Below are 22214 nucleotides of genomic sequence, written 5' to 3'. Positions count from 1 at the left end.
ACACTTTTCATGCTGGATCAGGCTGTAATTTAGCAGCTTGTCTCTGCTTGGGTAAATCAGGCTCTGAGGCCAGCAAAACTCCTCATTTGAGAATGTGAATCAGGCAGATTTGCACCCTGCTGTTTCCTGGTCAGAGTCTGTCCCCAACTTGTTTCTTCAGATGAACAAAGCTGCTGGTTGGGATTACTACTTGGTAACTATAGGTATGAACACAGTCTGCCAAGATTTGTGTACTGGTTGTTGCAAGCCCCTCCTTTCTTCTCCATCACAATCAGATTTTCAGTGGCTGGACCCAATAGAGATACTCCTGCAGTCTCCATTAGTGTGAGATCAGAGTAGGGCCTCCCACAAAGTGACCCACAATATGAGGGGTCCCCTCGGATTCTCTTTTATCACAGGAGGAACTTGAGAGTCAGGGAAACCTTTTGAGTGGTACTACACTTCTTGGGGAGGGGCAATGCAATTAATGTGTGGCTGATTCTCTTACCCTTCTAATACAGTTTGTGCTTGTGTCTGTGGTGCAGGGGTCTGATTTTGCCTCACCTCTGTGTTTAAGGATTCTCTCAGTGGTGTCTTGTTCATAGTTAGTTGTTAATTATTCTTGTGATGGGAGCAATTCCAGAACAGCACATATTGCCATCTTGGTGAGTGACATCTCTTTCTAGTACAGAGTTAATTTTATAGATATGAAACTTGTACTTTGAATGTGTTCCCATTTCTTGAGTGTTTTTCTTTTTGCTACTGAACACAATAGGAGAAAAATTAGATGATTTTTTGGGTACTAATAAATAAATAATTTGAGAGAGAGAGATCATGGGGAGGGAGAGAGGGAAAAGGAGAGGAAGAGAATCTCAAGCTAACTTTGCACTGAGTGTGGAGCCCTTTATGGAATCGATTCCACAACCCAGGGGATCATGACCTGAGCTGAAATTGTGAGTCAGACATTCAACCAGCTGAATGCTCCCGTTGGGTACAACTTAAAGTTTGATCAAAATTGAAAGATGTTTGAATAATACGTAACTAAATCTCAGAGGGCACAGATAATAGGCACCATTCATTAAGCACCCACCTACTATATACACTGACTCTTTTGCTGAATATTTTACATTATCTATATAATGTAATGTCATATTAATCCTATGAGTTATGCTATTTTGTCCCCATTTTACAGATGAAGAAACTTAAGTCGAGAGAAATTAAAGGATTGTATAAATGTCATACAACTAGTAAATGGTAGAACTGGGATTTGAACTACGGGCTCTGTGGCTCTAAGACCTATAATCATTCCATAGCGTTGTACTTCTCACAGATGGCATTAAAAATAGCATTATTTGGCCATAGGTTGAATACAGTTATTATGAGAAATCAGATTGTTCATGTGTGGACATGATAGTCACTGAAGTTTACTGTTGGTTTCTTTCAATTGACTTAAGGGCTGAGTCTCTAGAAGAAGGCAATGTCTTCATTTATTACTTAGAATAGTAAACGCATGCTATACTCACAGAAATGTATTATATCTTCTAGGGACCAGCATACACATTTAATGCATAGTGAAAATATGCCCTTTGTTTTGCCCAGCCCATTAATTTTAAAATGCCTAGAGCCCAAAGCAGCTTCAAACAGCTGGAATACTACCTGTTATTCCAAAATAGACACTAAAATCCTCTCCCTATTTATAAAAAATTAAACCATTCCTCTTTTCTTAACAGGCTTTGTCAGTATAAAAGGAACTAAAATTGATGGCCTGGTGTTCTTTTGTATTTTGCATTGAGTTCTACATTATACTGCTCTTATGAAGAAATATGGGGTATTCACAAAAATCAAATGTATTTCCTGCCTCCAGGAACCCTTGTAAAAAACAAACATTATTTTTATAAAGACATATTCTCAGGACACATAATTAATTTCAATTAATTGAAGGAGTACAAACAATTTTATATTTTATATAGAATGTTTTTTCTCTTTTCCTTTTTCACCTGTCCTCTTTTTATGAAACAAGTGTTACCTAAGAAAATTGTCAGAATTTCTTAGATTGTCTCCCTGAGATATTTCATTTTTGGTGCCTATTCGAGAATTTATTCATTTCTGCAGTGTGAAGTTGTGCAAATATCAGTAAACTGGATGTTATTGTAATATAATCCATGTCAGAGTTTTATTTTGTGAGAGGAAGTATCCAGCTCAGTGCCTAATATATTAGAAACTTCTTAGGTTCCTACATTTCTGTTAGCTAAATGACCTTAGATAATGCTCTAGCTTTCACTTTGCTTATCTTAAAAATGTGAGGCTTAAAGATGATTTCTAAGGGTCTTCAGCTAGCTCTGAAGAGCCATAGTTTCCAGATAGACATGTAGGATCTGATGCAATCAGGCTAAAAAGTCTGATCTTCCCTTATATATTGTGCTTATTACTACTTCTTTGCCTTTGACCATTCTGTTTTTCCTTCAGTAGTGCTTTCTCTCCTGACTATCCTAAAATTATCCAGTCAGCATTTATTCAACAGTTTCTTCATTGTATACATGGTTAATGTAATGAGTAAAAGTGAAACTTTTAAAGCCTTTTTAAACCTTACTTCCTACATTAATTCTTTTCTAAATATTCTAGACCATTTGTATTTGTATACTTCTCATTTCCTAATATTTATTGTATTTATAATATTTTTGGCAATTATATTTTGTGAAAAGAAAATTACATCATACTTTGACTAGCTTGTAAAATCTTCCAGAGGAGATATCATAACATATAATTCTTTTTAAATTTTTCCTAACATGTGGTATAATTTTTCTCTAAGGGTTTGTAGACTAGAGGTATGCAATACTACTAATAATATAGTAATTTGAGTCAATAAGTCCTGAGCTATAATAGAAATATAAGTGAAATGGAAGAAGGGAATTCAAAAGGCACCAAAAGTATTCTGCTAATTTTTACTTTTCTTGGCTAGTTTAAATATAGGTGGTTTGTAGAAAGACCTTTAATATACATAAAATTTGAAAATAAAGTAATGAGATTGATTTTTTAAGACTATTTATTTTGAGAGAGTGTATGTGTGTGTGTGAGTGCAGGGAGGAGCAGAGGAAGAGGGATAAGCAGACTGTGCACTGAGTGGGGAGCCAGATGCAGGGCTCTATCCCACAACTCTGAAATCACGACCTGAGCTTAACACAAGAGTCAGATACCTAACCTTTTGAGTCACTCAGGTGCCCCAAGATTGATATTTTTTAACACTCACTCTAGAGCTTGTTAAGCCAAAAGTGCCCACCGAGAATACTATAAACTTATTACAGTGTTATCATATTTTGAGGGAAGTTACTTTTTGTGGAATTAGCTTTTTGTGGCTAGATTTTGATTCAAACACAAATACTACTTTTATTACTTTATAGTTACCGCTTTGTTTGGATTAAAAAAATTATTATATATTCAGCCTTGTCAAATGCTTTTGAAATTAGACTCTGTTCAGTTAATTTTTTCCCAAAGGTTGTTGATCAGCCATTAGTAAAATATTAAATAGCTTTTTTCTTACCTCATGGTAAGTAAAATTAAAAAACTAAAAATATGTTTGAGTATGTGAGCCACCATATAATAAGTGATATTTCTTCCTAATATGATGATTTTGTATAGAATAATGCTGATTTGGATGCATGAATTCTGCTGTCTTTATTGAAAAATCAATTATTTTAAATATACCTCCTTGTTTTCTTTTAAATCAATCACTGTTAAACATAATTCAGAAACATAGCTTTAGAGGGGCACTTTTTAAAAAAGATTGATTTATTTACTTAAGAGAGGGAGAGAGATTGGGGAGTGGGGAGGGGCAGAGGGAGAGGGTAAGAGCAAATCTCAAGCAAACTTCCTGCTGAACACAGAGTCTGATGCAGAGTTCAATCTCATGAGCTTAAAATCATGACCTAAGCTGAAATCAAGAGTCAGACATTCAACCAACTGAGCCACCCAGACACCCCTGGAGAGGTACTTTTGCAATGGCAGAGTAAGGACCTCTGAAAATTCATTCCTTCAAAAAAGCAATGAAAGGTACTGGCAAAAAATGCTCAAAATCAATATTTTTCAAACCTCCAGAAATTAACCAAAAACTTACAAGAAGAAAAATAGATGAATCTCAATAAGAACAATAATTTCTGTGGTATTTTAACTTGTCCTACTTGTATCCCTTTCTCTCCAGACCCTTAGTAGCATAGAAAGTCAGTAGTCAGACAATGATTATAAAACCAAAAACTTAGCAGTCATTAAAGGGGCAGAATGGATTTAGAGCTGCCCCCAAAGCCCTATCTATCCCTCTTAAATAATTTTCACAATATGATCTATCTGGTAGCAACACAGAAAGCCCCATTCAAAGGACTTTTCTTTATTTGACCTGACTTAGAGCTGCTCAGTGGGAAGAACCAACACCAGGGAGTTTATTGAAAATGATCAGCAGCAGCTGTTCAACATCACAGTGTTTGAAGCTGTGGTACTTAGTTGGAGAAACAAAAAGGTGGCCCAAGACCTTAAAAAATATGGAAAATGGTATGTTTTTAGGGGCCTTTGAAAAGCTCTGAGGTATTTCTGGAGATCTCAAAGTCCAAACATGTATAGGGCTATGGGCTATGCTCCCATTTGGCCCAACTAGATGCTGTGCATAAATATGAACTGAAGGCTAAAACTGAAGGCCAAAGCATTAAAGGCATAACCCAACACACACACACCCTCATAAAAAAGAGGAGACATTGATTCAAGGCACTTAAGGAAATATTTGTCCAAACAGTAGCTGAACACTAAGCAAGTACTTCAGTAGCTGTATGTAAGGATACAGACCTTATATAATTAGTCCAGGAAAATCATTAAAACAAAGGATGATAGTAACAATAGCAGCAGTAACAAAAACAAAAAAACCTTGAGTGGGGGGATCCCTGGGTAGCTCAGTGGTTTGGCGCTTGCCTTCAGCCCAGGGTGTGATCCTGGAGACCGGGGATCGAGTCCCAAATAAGGCTCCCTGCACGGGGCCTGCTTCTCCTTCTGCCTGTCTCTCTCTCTCTCTCTCTCTCTCTCTCTCTCTCTGTGTCTCTCATGAATAAATAAAATCTTAAAACAACAACAACAACAACAAAAACCTTGGGTGGAGAGAAGTGAATGATTTCGAGTTGCCACATTATATATATAACATGTACAGTTTTTAACAAATAATTATGAGATATGTAAAGAAACAGTAAAATATGGACCATACATAGGGGGAAAAACAGTCAATAAAAACAGTCCCTGAGGATAGCCACATGCTGGCCTTTTAATTTTTTTTTTTTTTTTTTTTTTTTTTTTTTATGGTAGTCACAGAGAGAGAGAGAGAGAGGCAGAGGGAAAAGCAGGCTCCATGCACCGGGAGCCCAACGTGGGATTCGATACCGGGTCTACCAGGATCGCGCCCTGGGCCAAAGGCAGGCGCCAAACCGCTGCGCCACTCAGGAATCCCCATGCTGGCCTTTTAGATAAAAACTTTAAGTCAGCCAATTTAAATATATTTAAAGAACTAAGGGAAGCTATACCTAAAAACTAAAGGAAAGTATGAGAAAACTTATACTAAATAGAGATTATATTTAAAGATATAGAAATTATAAAAAAAGAATGAAATAGAAATTCTGGAGTTAAATAGTATAATACTAAAATAAAATAAAAAGTCATTAGAGAGGCCATAAGAGATTTGAGCAGTTAGAAGAATGAATCAGCAAATGTAAAGATGGGTCAATTGAGGTTATTTAGTCTGATGAACAGAGAGTAAAAACTATCAAGCATAATGAACAGAGCTTTAGAAGTCTATGAGACAGCATCAGATATACTAGTATATGTGTAATGGGAGTTCCAGAAAGAGAAGAAAGGAAGTAGCAGAGATTATTTGAAGACAACTTTCAAAATTTGGTGGAAAACATTAATCTACACAAGAAGATCTACAAACTCTAAGTAATTTAAACTCAAAGAGATCTATATCTAGGCCCATCATACTTGAGTTGATCCATCACGTACAATGGGTGTATAATGGATCCTTAGTGATATTAATAGCTACTTCTCATTAGAAACCATGAAGGTCAGAAAGAAGTGGGTGACATAATTAAAATGTCATTCTGAAAATAAAGAATGTCAGCCAAGAAGTCTATATTCAGCAAAACTATCTTTTAGAAATTAAGGGGAAATTAAGATATTTCTAGATGAAAATGAAGATAATTTGTTGCTAGGTGATTTATTCTACAACAAATACTAAAGAGAATCCTTAGGGTGGAGTAGAAGGACAAGAGATAGTAACCCAGATATTCATAAGGAAACAAAGAGCACTAATGAATATAACTACAAAGGAAAAGTTGAAAGATAATATAAATGCATTTTTAGGGTAATTCTTCTTATCTGATTTAAAAGACAATTGCACAAGTAAGGTCTTATTTTTCCCACAACCTTTCTTCCCCTTTATTTTATTCATATTTCCACAATTGTTTTACCTTTGGAGGTATGGTGGATAAATGTAGTTCCATCCTCTATCTGCACTGCTTGACCATATTCTAGGTGTAAACTGTTTCCTACTCAAGAACAATACTTACATTTAGATGCCATGTCTTCTAAGTATGTTCTGATAACTCAGCAACAAGAGTCAATAAACTATTAAAGCACATTATAAAAACCTAAAAAAAAAAGACAACTGCATAGAGCAGTAATTATATAATTATATTGATTAGGTTATAATGTATAAAGATGTAATTTGTATCAATAATGTAAGAGCTAAAACTATGAAACTCTTGAAAGAAACCATAGGAGCATATTTATGTGATTTGGGGGTAAGTAATTGTTTTTTAAGATGACACCAAAATCACAAGTGACAAAAGAAAAAAAAAACTGCACTCCATCAAAATGTAAGCCTTCGTGTTTGTTGGTGTAGGCCATTGAGAGGACACAAATGTTAGTTGATCCTTAAGATGACTCAGGCAACTGGAGGCTCTTTACTCCCTTTCATATCCTTGGAATGTACTTTTTGCTTGTCTTTCCCTTGTTAGAAGCTTCCCCAAGGACATTGTGTTGAGATACTAATGTGGTATTGAGACCACCTGGACAGTATATGTGACTGAACCCAAATTAAAGCCTTTATATAAACTTTTTTATAGGTAGGCAGGTGTGGAGATCTACTTGTCTTGTGGCCACCCAAGACAAGCCTTGTAAGTCAGCTCCCTTGCTTATTAAAACCACCATCTACCATCTGAAGTGGTCTGCTGCTTTCTTCTGGCCCTTCTGGCTCTCTGTATATGTGGCTAGTTTGTGAGCTAACAATTGATGAGCCTGCCAGAAGACTGAAGAAATGGACCTTGGGAAAGAGGGATCTGCAGGGGAGATCGTATGTTAGATGCTTGTAGACCAAGGTGTGAGTACAGGGAAACCCTACAAATGCTACATACTTTAATGGGGTTGTTTGAGAAACTACTGTGGCAAAGGAAAGAAACAAATGGCTGCTGCAATGGGCTGAACTCTACTGTGGGCAGTTTGGCTGACTGCCTATGCTAAACTAGAAGTTGAAGCTCAAGTTAGAAAGGTGGGAGAACAGCTGAAGTTAGAGAAGGATATGCACTTGTCCACTTCTCTGCTAGCTTCAGGGCTGGCAGACAAGAGGGAAGAGCAGAATAAGTTGGAGACCATAGCATGCCATTTTGCAAAGCAAGGAGAGCACAGGCTGTTGCAGATAAGTTTTGAATGGTTGTGACAAAGCCTGATTGGGATGCTAACAAGTAGAATCCTTGGGAAAGTGATAGGAGCAAATGGGGAGTATACTGTGGTGATTAACAGTGAAATGGACAGAGTGCCCTATGCTGGCTGACCCATAATATAGCTGACATCATTTTCTCTCTCTCTTTTAAAAGATTTTATTTATTTATTTATTTATGTATGTATGTATGTATGTATGTATGTATGTATTTATTTATTTATTTATTTATTTGAGAGACAGAGCACAAGCAGAGGGATCAACAGGCAGAGAGAGAGGGAGAAGTAGGAGCCCCATGTGAGGCTCGATCCCAGGACCCCAGAATCATGATCTGAGTCAAAGGCAGATGCTTAACCAACTGAGCTACCCAGGTGGCCCAAGCTAATATCATTCTCAACTTTTGAAGGTTTTCCCTCTAGCATCAGGTATAAGACAAGGATGCCTATTCTCATCAGTCCTATTCAACATAGTACTGTAAGTCCTGGCCAAGGAATTAGGTAAGAAAAAGAAATAAAAGGCATCTAAATTGGAAAAGAAGTAAAACTGTTTCTGTTTGCAGATGATATGATATATATAGAAAATCTTCAGGACTGCAGTAAAAATCTGTTTCAGCTATTAAATTCACTAAAGTAGTAGGACACACAAGAACATACAAAATTTAGTTCCATTTCTATACACTAACAATGAACTATCAGAAAAAGGAATAAAATAATCCTACTTACAATAGCATCAAAAACAATAAAATTCTTAGGAATAGGTTATAGTGAAAACTATAAGACATTGATGAAATAAGTTGAAGACACAAGGGATGCCTGGGTGGCTCAGCGGTTGAGTGTCTGCCTTGGGCTCAGAGTGTGATCCTGGAGTTCTGGGATTAAGTCCCACGTTAGGTTCCTACAGGGAGCCTGCCTGCTTCTCCCTCTGCCTCTCTCTTTCTATGTCTCTCATGAATAAATAAGTAAATCTTTTTAAAAAAAATTTGAAGACACAAATAAATTTAAAGGTACTCCATGTTCATGTATCAGAAGAATTCATATTATTAAAATGTCCATACTGCATATATCCATCTATGCAATCGATGTATAGATCAATGTATTACAATCAATGTAATAGCTATAAAAATTCAAATGAAATTATAAAAATTCTAAATTTAGAATGGAATCTCAAAAACCCCCACATACCCAAAGCAATCCTGAGGAAGAACAAAGATGTAGGTATCACTGTTCCTGATTTCAAACTTTATTATAAGGGCATTGTGGTCAAAATGCTATGATATTGGCATAAAGACTGACACATTCAAGAGCTTAGAAATAAACATATGCATATATAGTCAGTATTTGACATGGAAATCAAGAATACTCATGGGCAAAGGGTAGTCTTTTCGCTAAAGGATTCAAGAAAACTGATTATTCTAATGCAGAAGAATTAAATTGGAGCTCTATCTTACACCACTTACAAAAATTAACTTGAAATGGATTAAAGGCTTAATCATTATACCTCTAACTAAAAACTCCTAGAAGGAAACACGGGGGAAAGCTCCTGACATTGTTTTTTGCAATGACTTTTTGAATATAACTCCAAAAATGCAAAGCAACAAAGGCAAAAATAAACAAGTAGGACTACATAAAACTAAAAACCTTTGCACAGCAAAAGATGCCATCGACAAAATGGAAATCAACCTCTATGGAATGGGGGAAGAATTTGCAAACCATCTACCTGTTAAGGGTTTAATATCCAAGTGCATAAAGAATTCATATAACTCACTAGCAAAAAATCAAATAATCCAATTAAAAATGGACAGAGATTTTTGAATAGACATTTTTTTTTCAAAGAAGACACATAAATGAGATGCCTGGGAGGCTCAGTGGTTGAGTGTCTGCCTTCAGCTCACTCAGCATGTGATCCTGGGATCTGGGATTGAATTCTGCATCAGGATCCCCCATGGGGAGCCTTCTTGTCCCTCTGCCTATATCTTTGCCTCTCTTGTGAATAAATAAATAAAATTAAAAAAAAGACACATAAATGGCCAATAAAAGTTATATCTAATCATCAAGAAAATGCAAGTCAAAACTACAATGAGCTATCTCCTCAAACTTAGAGTGGCAATCATCAAATAAGCATGAGATAATAAGTGTTGAGGAGCATACAGGGAAAGAGAATTGTGCACTATGGGTGGAATGTAAATTGGTACAGCCAGTTTTGAAAACAATATGAAGATTCTTTAAAAAAGTTAAAATAGAACTGTCCTATGATGTAGCAATCTCACTTCTGAGTATGTGTCTGAAAGAAACGAAATTACTTTCTCAGAGGTATAGCTCCACCCTCATGTTCATTGCTGTATTATTTACATAGCAAGACATGGAAACAACCTAAGTGTCTTGATGGATAATAGATAAGGCAAATGTGTATATACATGTAAAATGGACTATTATGCAGCCACAAAAAGCAGGAAATATTGCCTCTCATCACAGCTTGGATAGATGTGAGGCATTTCTGAGTCAAAAGGAAATTAGAGAAAGACAAATATTGTATTATCTTATTTATATGTGGAATGTTAAGAAGCTGAACTCATAGAAATAGTAAAATTGTGGTTGCCAGAGACTGGTTTCCAGGTAAGGGAAATGGGAAAGTTGGTCAAGGAGTACAAACTTTCTATTATAAGATGAATACGTTCTGTGGATCTAATATACAGCATAGTAATTATAGTTAACAAATACTGTATTATATACTTGAAAGTTGCTAAGAGCATAGATCCTAAATGTTTGAACACACACATATGCACACACACACACACGGTAGTTATGCAAGTGGATAGAGGCATTAACTACCCTTACTGTAGTAATCATTTTGCAATGTATGTATGTATCATTCATTGTGTTCTATACCTTAAACTTATACAAAGTTGTATATCAATTTTATCTAAATAAAGTTGGGAGAAAACCCTGTATAATTAAACTCATTTGTCCAAAGATGTACAAATGGCCAATAAATCCATAAATAAATAAAACATCCATCATTAGTAATTAGCAAAATGCAGATCAAAACCACAATGAGATGACACTTGGCACTCACTAGGATGGTTAAATAATAATTGTTGACAAAGATGTGGAAAAATTGGAACCCTCACACATTATTGGTGGGAATTGTAAAATCATGAAGCCCCCTTGGAAAACCAGTGTTTTCTCAAAATGTTGAATGTATGACCAATATGTTCCAGCAGTTCCAATCCCAGCTATATACCAAAGAGAAATGAAAAAAATATGTCCACGCATAAACTTGTATATAAATGTTAATAGTGGCATTAACCATAATAGTCAAAGTGGAAAGAGTTCAATGTCTATCAGCTGAATAATGGATAAATACAATGTGGTATGTCCATAAAATGGAATATTATTTGGCAATAGAAAAAGAATAAAAAAAAGCACTAATACTTATATATGTATGCACCTTGAAATGTCTAAAATTAAAGAAGTCAATCATAAAAGACCCCATATTATATAATTTCATCTATGTAAAATGTTCAGAATGGGCAAATATCTATAGATAGAAAGTAGATTTGTGTTTGTCAGGGGTTATGGGGAGGAGTAAATGGTGAGTGACTACCAGTGGGTGCAGGGTTTCTTTATGAATTGGTGAAATTTTTCAAAAATTAGTGGTGATGAATATGCACAACTTTGTAAATGTATTAAAACCCAGTGAGGGGCCCCTGGGTGGCTCAGTAAAATAAGCATCCAACTCTTGATTTCAGTTCAGGTCATAATCTCAGGGTCGTGAGATGGAGCTCCATGCCTTGCTTCATACTCAGTGTGGAGTGTGCTTGTCCCTCTCTCTGCTCCTCCCCTCACTTGCATGCTCTCTCTCTCTCTCTCAACTAAATAAATAAACCTTAAAAAAACTTAATGAAATGTACACTTTAAAAAAGACAAATTTTATGTAATGTGAATTGTTTATTATTATAGCTGTTACTATACAAACCCCCATAACTATATTCTCCACTTTGTTTATTTAATCTTTACATTGTTAAATGAGTCAGCAAATAAAATCTTCTAATTTCTCAGAAATCTCAGAAGCTTACATGTTTTCTCTTTGTATCACAAAATACAAATTATATACTCTATCTGGCTTTACATGCATAGATGTCAATATTAAGTTTCATTGTTATTACCATCTTCATTTCTCCATTCTTCCTATATTCTCAGTTCTAATTAAGAGTGTCATTGTCCTCCCAGATGTTCAGTCTAGAAACCTGCTTTTCAACATAGAGTGAATGTCAAAGCTAAAGAATTTCTTCCTCATTGGTGTCTCAGTTGCCCCTTATTCCCATTCTCTGCCCTTATTTGAAACTTCCTCATCTCTTTCGAGAATGTTGCAGTAACTTCTTTACATAATTTACTGCCTTTCTTTTCTATTTTCTTTAATCCATCCTTCTTTATGAGGTCATTTACGTCACCACCTTGCTGCTAAAAACGCCTTTGGCTACTTGTTGCTTACAAAATGATGTCTCACCAGTGTGGCATGGAATTGAAGGCCACTCGCAACTTAGCTGCCATGGAGCTGGGATAGTGGGAGATGACCATATGAAGACAGACTTGTAGTCTCACCGAATTTCAACCTGGAGGACAGGGGATGGAGAACACTCAGACCTGAGGCTTTATCTTGGGTTTAGCTATAGGAATGATTAACTTTGGGAAACAGAGCAAAACATATTTTCTCCAAAGGGCGAAAGAATTGTCCTGCACAGTACTTTGCAATCATGCCATATGACATGCAAGGAAGTTATTAGTTTAAAGGAGGGGGAGAAGAAAAGCCATATCTGGAGAATAATGTAGTCAAGAGTCAGTGCACTGGCTCAGGACCTCATGTATCTCCAGTGTGCTCAGGACAAGGAGATTCAGTTCTCAGATAAATTCTACAGCTGGTTACCCACACTTAGCCTTAGTTTGCCTTTGCTCATGGGTTCTGGGTCTCTCTCTCTCTCTCCCTTTGCTTACTTTATCACTTTATTTAATTCTTTCATTATGAAACATTACATAAATGCCTACTTTGTATTGTGCAGTAGAGTTAGGAAGATGGGTTTGTCCACTTTATTTTCTCAATACATTTTCTAAAACTTCTCTTTTGTTTAAGGCTTGTTTACTCTGACTAGTTTACTCAAAGAAAGAAGTATTTCCCTCTGTTGAATAGCACTGCCTTCTCCTGCCACCTCCAAAAGACACCTTCCTGTTAAATTTTAGTACCCATCGTATCTAACTCATAGGTTGTTCTAAGCATTACATTAGATAATATATATAAACTCTTCAGTACAGAGCCTATAATAAAAGTTAGCTGCTCCTTTTCTCCTCTTTCTTCTTTCTCTTCATTCTCCTCTTCCTCCTTCTTTTGCTCTGATTAATTAAAATTATTTTCTTATGTAGGGCCTGGATCTAATGTTCTTTTGAGAAATCCTTTTTTACAAACTGCCTTCCTTGCATCCTACTATCATTTGTGTTCCCATGGCAGTATGAAGCAGGAAATTATTGATTATGACACTTTACAGATTATGTTAGTACCTTTGTATCTCTCTCCACAGTTAGACTTTGATTTCCTTGAACAGAAGGAAAATTTTTGTATGGTCAAGATTAGCAGTGTCTGGCACAGAGTAGGAATTCAATATATAATTACTAAATTTTTGTTTAAAATAATTTTGGATCAAGTTGCTTAAAAATAGGGTGGGATTATTTTGAGTAGAAAGTATAAGTTAAAAACGATAGTTTTCCTCTTTACTTTAGATGATAATTATGTAAAAAGCTGCTTTTGTCATAGCACTGATAATGCCATTAAAGGAAAATTTATGACTTTTCTATTGGCTGGAATCATAGATCATATAATGATCTTCATATCATTATATGGGCCTAGCATAAAGTCTTGTATGATGCAGTGAATCACCAATATTTATTTGATGGATGATACTGTGAAAGTGTAGTCCAAAGATCTTTTCTCTGGAAATGATTATCCTTTTTATATTGCATGTATCCTCTGAAAAAAATAAGATGAATTAAATTTGGCTCATTTTGATGGCAGAATATTTGTATTCATAAGGAAGTGATTTGATTATATATCAATTTTTCATGATTAATTATTTAACAGTGAGTGATTGTCTCATTAGATACTTTTTCCATGCTATATTACATAAATGATAGTAACAGTCTATGAAATTGAAGTATATTGAAAAGTAATTTTTATACCAAATAAACTATTAATAAGGAGTCCCTGCTGAATTACATTTTTAAATATTTGCAAATTATAAAGCATTACACATATTAGAAAAAATTAGTTTGAGTGTAGTAGAAGTGCTACACATTTTTTCTGACCCATTGGTTTCTTTTTAAGCTTTGCAATGAAATAAATTTTCCTGGCCAAGTGTAAATAGCACTCAAGGTGCCTATATATTTTACATTTAGCTAGGATGCTGCACAAGGAAAACAAAAGGATTTGCTACTGAATCAAAGTGATTAAATGTGACAATATATAGATTAGGCAAAAAATAACCTATTAGGCAGAGAGAATGCTTAAGTGAATATTTTGTTAGAGAGTAAATTTTAAAATGTTGAACTATCCTTCATTGCTGCTATTGGTCTGTTTAGTTCAGTCTTGCTATTTGGTTAAGATCATCTTTGGAATAAAATATATTTGACAGGCTTTCCATTTTTTCTAAAAGCATAATAAAAAAGCAAAAATAATGGTAGAGACAGGATAATGGTGAAAAGTGAAAATCTGTAAAATTGGTATATTTTTATAATAAAACATTATACTATTTATAAAATAATCATATAATGTAAGTTTTGGGGAACTTGCACAACATGTCAATGAAGGGGTACTTGGGTGATTCAGTTGGCTAAGTGTCTGACTCTTGGTTTGGGCTCAGGTCATAATCTCAGGGTTGTGAGATCGGGCGCCACCACCAGGCTTTGTATTCAGCCAGAGATCTGCTTGAGATTCTTTTCCTCTCCCTCTGCCCTTCCTCCAACTTGTAAGCACCCATGTGTACTCTCTTTCTCTCAAGTAAAATAAATAAATAAAATAATTTTACAAAATGTTGTCAATGAATGAAATTCTCTTTGTCCTTTTCAATTTATTTATTTATTTATTTATTTATTTATTTATTTATTTATTTATTTATATTTATCCTACCACCTCTCCCAGTTTACCTTATAAACTTAGGGTAGGTGAAAGAGCATTGGGTCAAAAATTTGATCAAGTTATTTAAATATTTGGAGTTCTTAGATGTTCAATTAGGTGATTTAATTATTTTATAGATTTTTTTCCCTAAGTTTAAAATATTGTTATGTAATTTACTAGCAGACTGATCTTGGTTTCAGGAAGTGGTGGTATTGTTTAGACTCTAGGTTTCATAATTGACTCAACATATTTGGTATGCAATAGAAGCTACCCAGCAATGTCATTTATTTAGCATGGATCCCACATGTCAGCTTTTCTAAATACTGCCCTGCATCAAACAATTCAGGACTCAACACTTCATTGCATTCTCTAGAAAAACTTATATTCAAAACACTGATAAGTAATGTTGATTTTACTGAAAATTATTTAGAGGGGAGCTTTTACCTTACATTCTTTCCAATAAACTATAGATGGGCCCTGCTTATGATGATTTGACTTACAATTTTCTCATTTTACAATGTGAGAAAGCATATACATTCAATAGAAAGTACATTTTGAATTTTTAAAAATTTTTTGAGGTTGCAATTTAATTTTTACTTTTTATTTTTTAATTAAAAATAATATACAATATTAAATTAGTTTTAAGTGTACAACATAGTGATTGTATATTTATATATATTTTATGAAATGGTCATTAAGTCTAGTTATTATCTTTAACCATAGACAATTGTTACAATATAATAATATTGAGTATATCACTTATGCTGTACATTACATCCCTGTATCTTTATTTTATAACTGGAAGATTGTACCTCTTAATTCTCTCCACCTATTTTGCCCATGTCTTCACCCTCCTGGCAATTATCAGTTTTTTTTCTGCATCTTTGAGTCAGTTTCTGTTTTGATGTTCATTTGTTTTATTTTTTAGATCCTACATATAATATTTATCTTTCTCTGACTTATTGCACTTATCTGTGTTGTTGCAAATGACAAGGTCTCATTCTTTTTTATGACTGAGTATGTGTGTGTATCACATCTTTTTAAATCCATTTCTCCCTCAATGAACATTTAGGTTATTTCCATGTCTTCGGTATTGTAAATAATGCTATGATGAACATGGTGGTTCATATGTCTTTTCAAATAAGTGTTTTTATTTTCTTTGGATAAATACCTAGAAGTGGAATTGCTGAGTTGTATGGTAGATCTATTTTTAATTTTCTGAGGAAGCTCCATGCTGTTTTCTGTAGTGGCTATACCAATTTATATTCTACCAACAGTGTATGAAGTTTTCCTTTTTTCACTTAATTCCAAGCACTTATTCTTTTATGCCTGTTTAGTAAGAGCCAGTCTAACAAGGGTGAGGAAATAGCTCAGTGTGGTTTTGATTTGCATTTCCCTAGTGGTTAGTGGTATTGAGCATCTTTACACGTGCCTTTTGGGCCTATGTTTTGGAAAATATGTAACAGGTTTTCTCCCCATTTTTAAAAAATTGGATCTTTGATTTTAGATATTGAATTATGTAAGTTCTTTACATATTTTGGATGTTAACCCCCATTGGAAATATCATTTCCTAGCATCCTTTTTCTTTTAATAGGTTGCATTTTTGTTTTGTTGACAATTTCCATTTTTGTGCAATTTTTTTTAGTTTGATATAATCATATTAATTTATTTTTGCTTTTGTTGTCTTTGCCTGTGGAGACAGATCAGAAAATATTGCTAAGACCAATGTCTAGGAGTTTACTGCCTATGTTTTCGTCTATGAATTTTATGGCTTCAGGTCTTAACATTTGTCTTTAATCTATCTTGAGTTTATTTTTGTGTAAGGTATAAGAAAGGGGTTTAGTATCATTCTTTTGTATATAGCTCTCCAGTTTTCCCAGCATCATTTATTAAAGAGATTATCTTTTCCCATTGTATATTCTTATCTCCTTTATCATCAGTTAATTGACCATGTAAGTGCGGGTTTATTTCTGGGCCCTCTATAATGTTCTATTGATCTATATGTCTATTTTTGTGCCAATACCATACTGTTTTGATTACTATAGCTTTGTAGTATAGTTTGCAATCTGGGAGCATCACACCTTTAGCTTTGTTTTTGTTTCTCAAGATTGCTTTGGCTATTTGGGATCTTTTGGGGTTCCATAGAAATTTAAAGATTATTTGTTTAGTTCTGTGAAAAATGCTACCTGTGTTTTGATAGGCATTGCATTTAATCTTTTGTTTACTTTGGGTAGTATGGATATTTTAACAATATTTTCTCAATCTATGACCATATGGTATGTATTTGATTTTTATATATTATCTTCAATTTCTTTCATCAGTGTGTTACAGTTTTTAGAGTATAGATCTTTCAACTCCTTGGTTAAAGATATACCTTGGTATTTCATTATTTTTGTTGCAAATGTAAATAGAATTGTTTACTTAATTTCTCTAATAGTTTATTGTTAGTGTATAGAAATGCAACAGATTTTTGTATATTCATATTGTATCCTGCAATTTTACCAAATTCATTTGATAGTCTTGATAGTTTTTTGGTGAACACTTCAGGGTTTTCCATATGTAGTATCATGTCATTTACAAATAGTGAGAGTTTTACCTCTTACTTTCCAATTTCAATGCCATTTATTTCTTTTTCCTGCCCAATTGCTATGGGTAGGATTACCAATATTCTGTTGAATAAAAGTGGCAAGAGTTAAAAATCTTATGTTTTTTTTTTTTTTTTTCTGATCTTAGAGGGAAAGCTTTCAACTTTTCACCATTGAATATTAGGTATGCATTTTTCATTTATGACCTTTGCCATATGTTGAGGTATGTTTCCTTTATACCCCCTTTGTTTAGAGTTTTTATCATAATATGTTAAATTTTCTCTAATGCCTTTTCAGCATCTATAGTCATATTATCTTTGTTCTTTGTTTTGTTAAAGTGGTATGTCATGTTTATTAATTTGCACATATTGAACCATATTTGCAATCTGGAATAAGTCCCACTTAATCATGCTGTATAATCTTTTTAGTGTATTGTCGAATTTGGTTCACTAATATTTTGTTGAAGATTTTTACATTTATGTTAATCAGGGATACTGGCCTATAATTTTCTTTTTTGTGGTGTTTTTGTCTGGTTTTTGGTATTAGGGTAATCTGGTCTCATAGAATGAGTTTCGAAGCCTTCCTTAATGTTCAATTTTTGGGAATAGTTTGAGAAAGATAGATATTAATTCTTTAAATTTTAGGTAGAATTCACCTGTGAAGCTGTGTGTTCCTGACTTTTGTTTCTTGGGAGTTTTGTGATGACTAGTTTGATTTTATTTCTAGTAATTGATCTGTTCACATTTTGAATTTCTTCCTGACCAATCATGGAAGGTTGTGTCTACGAATTTCTCTAGTTTTTCTCAGTTTGCTGGTTTAAAATTTCTCTTTAATCTTTTCTTAGATTACATATTTGTTTTTTCTTGTTTTTTTTGAGGTAATGCTCTAAACTTCCCTGTTAGAACTACTCTTTTTGCTGTGTCACATAGATTTTGGAATGTTGTTTTGTTTTTGTTTGTCTCAAGCTATTTTTTGATTTTTCTCTTTCATTTCTTTATTGACCCATTTATTGTTTACTAGCACGTTGTTTAATCTTCACATATTTATGTTTTTTCAGTTTTCTTCTTATCATTGATTTCTAGTTTCATAGCATTATGTGATGAAAAGATGCTAGATAAGATTTCAATATTCTTCAATTTATTGAGATTTATTTTATAGACTAACATGTGATCTATCCTGGAGAATATTTCATGTGCCTTTGAGAAGAATGTGTATTCTCCTGTTTTTGGATGGAATGTATTGAATATATCTGTTGGGTTCTTCTGGTCTAATGTGTCATTCAAAGCCACTATAGCAGTCTATTGTAATTAATTAATTAACTTATTTTCAATTCAGTTTTATTTAAAAATTTTTCTTTAATTGTCAAAACTCATTTCAGTTAAAACAAAGAAAATACAAATAGATTGATGAAGCATTTTTTTTTTTTTTTTTGGTGATGAAGCATTTTTAAATCAACAAAATCCTAGGTTGTATATCATAATACAGATTCATTACTCTGAACTTCAAGAAATGTTTGTATGTGGTTCTTTTTCTTTTTTCCCAATCCTATTTCACTCATCCCCCACCTACATACCTTCTGATAACCATCAGTTTCTTCTTTTTAGTTAAAAGTCTGTTTCTTTGTCTCTCATTTTTTTTCTTTGCTCATTTGTTTCTTAAGTTCCACATGAGTGAAGTCATATGGTATTTGACTTCGTCCAACTGACTTATTTTACTTAGCATCATACTCTCCAGCTCTATCCATATGGCAAGATTTCATTCTTTTTGATGTACGGACACACAATATATATATTATGTGTATATATATATATATATATATATATATATACACATATATACATCTTCTTTATCTGTTTATCAGGCGATAGATACTTGGGCTTCTCCCCTTGTTTTGGCTATTGTAAATAATTCTCAATAGACATAGGGGAGCATGTATCCTTTTGAGTCAATTTTTTTTTTTTTTTTGTAAATACCCAGTGGTGTGATTACTAGATTGTAGAATAGTTCTTTTTTTTTTTAATTTATTTTTTATTGGTGTTCAATTTACTAACATACAGAATAACCCCCAGTGCCCATCACCCATTCACTCCCACCCCCCGCCCTCCTCCCCTTCTACCACCCCTAGTTCGTTTCCCAGAGTTAGCAGTCTTTACGTTCTGTCTCCCTTTCTGATATTTCCCACACATTTCTTCTTCCCTTATATTCCCTTTCACTATTATTTATATTCCCCAAATGAATGAGAACATATAATGTTTGTCCTTCTCCGACTGGCTTACTTCACTCAGCATAATACCCTCCAGTTCCATCCACGTTGAAGCAAATGGTGGGTATTTGTCATTTCTAATAGCTGAGTAATAAGGATTCGAGCAGAACTCAACGAAATCGAGACCAGAAGAACTGTGGAACAGATCAACAAAACCAGGAGTTGGTTCTTTGAAAGAATTAACAAGATAGATAAACCATTAGCCAGCCTTATTAAAAAGAAGAGAGAGAAGACTCAAATTAATAAAATCATGAATGAGAAAGGAGAGATCACTACCAACACCAAGGAAATACAAACGATTTTAAAAACATATTATGAACAGCTATACGCCAATAAATTAGGCAATCTAGAAGAAATGGACGCATTCCTGGAAAGCCACAAACTACCAAAACTGGAACAGGAAGAAATAGAAAACCTGAACAGGCCAATAACCAGGGAGGAAATTGAAGCAGTCATCAAAAACCTCCCAAGACACAAGAGTCCAGGGCCAGATGGCTTCCCAGGGGAATTTTATCAAACGTTTAAGGAAGAAACCATACCTATTCTCCTAAAGCTGTTTGGAAAGATAGAAAGAGATGGAGTACTTCCAAATTCGTTCTATGAGGCCAGCATCACCTTAATTCCAAAACCAGACAAAGACCCCACCAACAAGGAGAATTACAGACCAATATCCCTGATGAACATGGATGCAAAAATTCTCAACAAGATACTAGCCAATAGGATCCAACAGCACATTAAAAAAATTATTCACCATGACCAAGTAGGATTTATCCCTGGGACACAAGGCTGGTTCAACACCCGTAAAACAATCAATGTGATTCATCATATCAGCAAGAGAAAAACCAAGAACCATATGATCCTCTCATTGGATGCAGAGAAAGCACTTGACAAAATACAGCATCCATTCCTGATCAAAACTCTTCAGAGTGTAGGGATAGAGGGAACATTCCTCGACATCTTAAAAACCATCTATGAAAAGCCCACAGCAAATATCATTCTCAATGGGGAAGCACTGGGAGCCTTTCCCCTAAGATCAGGAACAAGACAGGGATGTCCACTCTCACCACTGCTGTTCAACATAGTACTGGAAGTCCTAGCCTCAGCAATCAGACAACAAAAAGACATTAAAGGCATTCAAATTGGCAAAGAAGAAGTAGTTCTAACTTTTTACTTTTGAAGAACCTCCATGCTTTTTTTCCAGAATGCCTGCACCAGTTTGCATTCTCAATAACAATGGACAAAGGTTCCTTTTTTTCCCACATCCTCCCCAACCCTTGTTGTCTCTTGTGATTTTGATTTTAGCCATGTGTTGACGGGTATGAGGTGATAGCTCAGTGTAATTTTGATTTGTATTTCCCTGATGATCAGTGATTTTGAACATCTTTTCATTTGTCTGTTGGCCATCCATATGTCTTTGGAAAAATGTCTATTCATGCCTTCTGCACAGTTTTTAATTGGGTTAACTGGTTTTTGCATATTGAATGTTATCAACTCTTTATATATTTTGGAAACTGATCTTTTATTGGATATGCCACTTGCAAATATCTTCTACCATTCTGTAGATTGCCTTTTAGTTTTCTTGTTTCCTACCCTATGCAGAAACTTGGTTTTGATGTAGTCTCAATAGTTTATTTTTGCTTTTGTTTTCCTTGCCTTGGGAGACATGGCTTGAAGGAAATTTCCATAGCCAATGTCAAAGAGGTTACTGCCTGTGTTACTCTCTAGGATTTTTATGGTTTCAGGTTTCACATTTAGTTTTTTAGCCTATTTTGTATTTATTTTTTTGTGTTTGGTGTAAGAAAGTGGTCCAGTTTCATTTTTTACATGTTGCTGTTCAGTTTTCCCAACTCCTTTTGTCGAAGAAACCTTTTTTTCTCATTGTATATTCATTTCACCTTTGTTGAAGATTAATTTGACCATAAAATCATGGGCTTATTTCTAGGTTTTCCATTCTGTTCTATGGATCTATGTTTCTGTTTCTATGACAGTACTGTATTGTTTTAATTACTACCACTTTGTAATATAACTTGAAGTCTGGAATTGTGATGCCTCCAGTTTTGTTTTTCTTTTCCAAGATTGCTTTGGCTATTTTAAGTCTTTTGTGGTCCATGCAAATTTTAGGATTGTTTATTCTAGTTCTGTGAAAAATGATTGTTATTTTGATAGGGATTGCATTAAATATGTAGATTACTCTGGGTAGTATACACATTTTAATGATACTTGTTCTTCCAACCCATGAGCCTGGCATGTCTTTCCATTTCTTTGTGTCATCTTCAATTTCTTTCATCAGTGTTTTATATTTTCAGAGTACAGGTTTTTCACTTCTTTGGTTAAATTTATTTCTAGATATTGTATTGGTTTTGGTGCAATTTTAAATGAAATTGTTTTCTTAATTTCACTTTTTTCTGCTTCTTCATTAGTGTAGAGGAATGCAACAGATTTCTGTATGTTGGTTTTGTATTCTGTGATTAGACTTTCCTGGATTCATTGA

At 34.3% G+C, this 22214-nt stretch overlaps 1 protein-coding gene across 7 annotated transcripts in view; it reads left to right on the top strand.

Annotated features, from left to right (window-relative positions):
- CTNNA3 (catenin alpha 3) overlaps positions 1–22214 on the top strand; it is a 1666571-nt gene that overhangs the window by 346701 nt on the left and 1297656 nt on the right. The gene's annotated exons all lie outside the window — the stretch shown is intronic.

This window comes from Canis lupus, chromosome 4 (genome assembly GCF_011100685.1).
Source record: "Canis lupus familiaris isolate Mischka breed German Shepherd chromosome 4, alternate assembly UU_Cfam_GSD_1.0, whole genome shotgun sequence".
Taxonomy (NCBI): Eukaryota; Metazoa; Chordata; class Mammalia; order Carnivora; family Canidae; genus Canis; species Canis lupus.
This window is presented reverse-complemented; position numbering and strand designations above follow the sequence as displayed.